We start from the raw sequence: 4,952 nt of genomic DNA on the forward strand, positions 1-4,952 counted from the left end.
GATTTTGAATCATTATTTAAGCAACAATATAAGTTATTTAGCAAATATATTGTCATACTGTGGCTTTCTGAATAATGTCTTATTTCATTTTCCTTTTTTTCCAACTACATATATATATATATATATATATATACATATGTATATAGACAGACTCTTGAGCGTGATTTTTTGGGGAACAGTTGATTTTATGTAAACGTGTGCGTAATACGAGAGACCAACCATATCTTGCTTTCTTGTATGCGTATAACAGCCTTAACGATACAAATGAAGGGGGCAAGAAATGACAACTGGGAAAAACTTCTAGGCAAAGATTGGCACAGGATTGTCTGTCGGAATGGCCCGGCCCGAGCAAAGAAGCTCTACTGGTTAAATAGTAAAGCAACATTAGCATGAATTAGCAATAAGGCGCGTAAACGTCAGATCTATAATATCAACAAAGACGGTTATCAAAGATACGCTCGAGTGAAAGCAGGGCTTACTTCCCTATAAGCTATTATTGCTACCATAAATATTGAAACGATGAAGTTTTTAAGACCGCTGATTTTTTAGTCGTTGTGAGCAAACACCTCATCATGATTTTAAAAATGCAACTTATTATAGTTGTCTATAATTTCAAGCTTTTTTTTTTGTTCGGAGTTTTCATTGCCAGTAATACTGCTAAAGCGGTAGTGCTAGGTAGCGGCACATAGGCCGTTTGAAATATAAAGCGGGACTAAATATAAAAAAAAACTAAAATAATAATAGTAAACCAAATGTGCCATGCGACATAACGATACGATTTCAGGCTGTTTACTTATCGTACGAATGGTTTTTATGTTATGTTTTTAGTCCTTAGCTGCCTAGACGTTATTACGTTTCTCGTATAAACACGTCATGTCTCCCTCACTCCATTACTAGTCAAGCCGCTCAAACCAAAACCATCGAAAACCCCCGCTAGATCAGCCAACTGACCGCCCTTTCTTTCTCTTACGCCCTCCAGCAGGAGAGGAGTACAGCAATTTCATCTCACACCTCATTTGTCTTCACCTTGGTGCACTTCTGCACCTAACCCTTTTTTATGTCGTTTGAACTTTCGTTCACGCATACGTCAGTTTATACAAAACAGCCGAAGTCGAATATTTAAGGCAACACAACCACAAAACCATAGTATTTCTTGATTTTCAGCTGCCGTATCATTGTCATCTGATTCTATTCTATTTCGACCGTCCTCCCAGAGTCTCAGGAAGCGCTGTCCGATGACGATGTTACAGCTGCTATAGCTGACGCTGACATAGATGACGATGCCAAATTACTACCTGTGTTTTCAACCGGCCCCGCCATAGCTTCACGACGAATCGGGTACCCGCAAGGATGCCTTATGTAGTTGTCGCGTCCTACGACGAGCATCGGCCAATGTATATTCATCCTATTACATGACATTACAGACGATTCCCTAGCTCCCTGTACGTGCCTATATCGGACCGACAAACAGGCGTTCAGTTCATATCATCGGTTGTTATTGGTACATCGGTCGCTATAAGGACACAAAGTAGGCGGTCGAGAAATCTGCTCGGGGTGACGGTATTCGTATCTTACGACAACACCAGGATAACTAAGCATAAAGCCATAGCGATTTCAGCTTCGACGTATGGGGCTCAACGAAGCCCCGCAAGTGTAACACGTCGAAGGTACCGAAAAGTATCATCACCATAATGAAGACCTTGAGGCAATGTGCAAGCGACCAAGCGGGTGAACGTCCGTCGTGACAATTAAGAAAGTGATGTGTGATGAACAGGAAAAGCGAGCTTTGATACCACCCCCATGAAAGATGGGTTTCATATGATTGGCAGGATGTCAAATAATTAATTTAACATTCTACTATTAAAAAAAATGTACCGATTTGATTGTAGTAGCCAATACTCAATTCAGTAGGTTCAATTAATTTTTAGATAGCTATACGATGTTCCCGATTAACATCGTTCCAGTAACCCATCTACATGCTTGAGCAGCTAATTTACCCAATAAAATTTTTAATTAATTAACAAACTTCTAGTAAATAATTGGCTAGCGCTTAATAATTATCTCAGTCAAAGCTATCAAAACATTGACGGTTCGAGTGCAACTTTTCGTTATATTGTCATGTTCACATTATCATTCAGCTCAACTTACACGGCTGCGTTGTAATTTCGAACTTATTCCGGATAAGTTCCTTTGAATAAGCTTGCACTTTTATCGCTCGCGATCTGACCCAGATCTGTTCAGTATACGAGGATGCAGTTGTCAAATGATATCTGAAAAATGTTGCCAGGTACATTTTATAGAATAGAAGTTTATCTTGTGCTTGGCAAAGTTATAGCAGTAATAATGTAGATAGGTTGAAATAGGGTTAGAATTAATATAAGCTTCGGCATTGGATACGCAGTTTGCTCGTTCAGCTCTATCCATGATCTATAGTATGAAACACATAAGACGGCATAAACGTAGCTCAAATATAAGTTAATGATTGAAACGAACGTTTCTCTTCCGCTCTAATGATATAGAGCAAAATCCTTACCGAAAAAAAACCTTACCGAAGCAAAGGGTCTGTCTTTGACCGTAATGTTAAGATGCTTATATAGATAAGCAATATCACCTAGATATTTCAAAGCTGTTGAAGACATGGAGCGAGCGTAGATCCTCCATGTTCGTGTATATGCTAAAATCAGGATCCGTCCTGGGCTGTTTTCATAATGCACAGATCCGTTTTATAATGTATCGATCGTGCAGGCGCATCCGTACGCTATTTTACTACGACGCATCATCAGAGCCATCTAGAACACCTGTCCCCATTGAGACGCAGACATCATAAAATTCAATGAAGCGCGGTGATCTCTGCTCAACCTCAATTTCAACTTACTTTATCTTCGTCCTTCTAACATTTGCAACGTTTGTGTGCAAATCGTTTAAATAATAATTACTCTGCAATCTATAGAGGGGCCGAATGTCCGGTAATGTGTGGCTGGTTCCAAATGCTGCAGAGCAGATGATCTAGCATCCCACGCATCGCAGTGGTGTCTAGCGCTTGTAAACGCGTAACATCGCAGCTGAAATCTCACCGATGACAGATGAGAACATTCGTTCCCAATTTGGACAGCTGCATGATGATTTCAACCGCACAATATTCAACTTCAGTAGCTCTGACTTCGGTAGACTTCGTACAGTAACAGACGCCTAAACTACGTGAAGCATTCCTAATCATTGCAGAATGATCATCACGACCTGTCGCTCCCGAACGCCTTGGTTCAAGTGAAAACCTTTTCTCCGCCGTGCACGTGACGTTTTCCACAACTGTTAAATGTATGCCGAAAGTATTTAGACGGATGAACTACAAATACTTTTGATTTTACCCTATGCGTGCATGTGTATGCGTGCGTACATACAATGATAGTTGTTACTTCGGTCGACTGGGCAATACTGATTATGTTATTTGCTAAAAACCGAACACAATCAATTAGCAGATCAAGGGTTCATGCGCAACCCACAGGTTCATATATAGAGATTGTTCTGCTTTCAACACTTCGTACGCGGATCACACGGCTAAAGCTTGTAAACGCTACGAGAAATAAAGTACACATAAAAAACTAGTTTGATATAGACTGTAGCGGTGCTCTGCGTAATCTTGATTTACGCTATACGACGCGATATGCATAGTGCGGCACTGTGCGAGATCTTCATGGGGCAGATATTATTTCTTCATTGTTTAAGCGAGCACCATCTGCTGCAGATTTCTCACAGGTTATGATCTTCAGTCGCGATAGCGGCGACGCCAGTGGCAGTGAAGCCAGTACAGGAGCGTTCGCTTATGCCTGTGTAAATCTGCAGGTTTACGTGTGTGAAAAGGACGAGATACAGCAGGGCACCGATGTCTCTCGGTGGGACCCTATTTCGAACGGCGGGGGCATAACCAATAAAGAGATGTTTATGCGGCGAGGCAGAGAGGTTGAGGAAGACAGAACAGCGTGGCTTTACAGCATTACAGGACTATAGAACTGCTGCGCGACGTAGGTAAGAATGAGTGAGGACATTGACGTACGACATAGAAATTTAGCCCCCTTCCCACATACACACACACACACACACTATTACAACTCTTGCTACTACTATTATTCATTCCCAACAAATTTTGAGCGTTCAAGTTCAGTTTCTTAGCTAGAGGAGAGCAAGGTAATAGCAGATAGCTAGGTTGCAATAGAACGGAAGAAAAAGGCTTCGTTCGGCCAGCAATACGAGGACTGCGCTTGTAGCCCTCGAACAGGGACGATCTGGCCTGCTCGTTCGAAGCAAGTCCGATCGCTCGAAGGAACGGCCGCCGATTGAGGCACAACTACGACTATAGCAACAGGAAGAGTAACAGAAATGATACCCAGTGAACGGGCCTTTCCTCAGTAAAGGGGACGAGCGCCAGGTGCTTTGTCTTAGTGCCGTGTCTCGGGCGAGGTGCTGTGATGAAGCAAGACGGCGAAATTGCCAGCGGGTGAAGAGTTAGTGAGGAACGATGACGCCAAGTGACGCACTTCGGTATCGAGACACACCGTACGACCCGTAAAAGACCAACCAGCACATGCAATATGTCGGTAGCTAGCTGCTAGAGGGGTACTGCGATACAGATTATTAGATAAACTTCGCCTGTACGTAAAGTGTAACAACAAGAGGCGAAGAACACAGACTCTCAAAGCTTGTATGAGAGAAACGAACCGCTAAGGCTACCCCCCCCCCCCCCCCCCACACACACAACCTTTATATGGAGACGCTTGTGTTAGGGTTTTGTTTTTTGTCTATATTGATTAAGTAGTCTTGGATATTAAACAGTATTTAGAAGTACGTTGTCTGATAAATTCGCTACGAAGCTAATACCTGCAGCTTTTTATTAATTAGTTAAGGCTAAGGCTTTGGTGACGGTATATGTGACAGCAATGACTGCATTACTAGAGAAC

Source organism: Varroa destructor, unplaced genomic scaffold (genome assembly GCF_002443255.2).
Source record: "Varroa destructor unplaced genomic scaffold, Vdes_3.0 BEIS01000007.1, whole genome shotgun sequence".
NCBI classification, from domain to species: Eukaryota; Metazoa; Arthropoda; class Arachnida; order Mesostigmata; family Varroidae; genus Varroa; species Varroa destructor.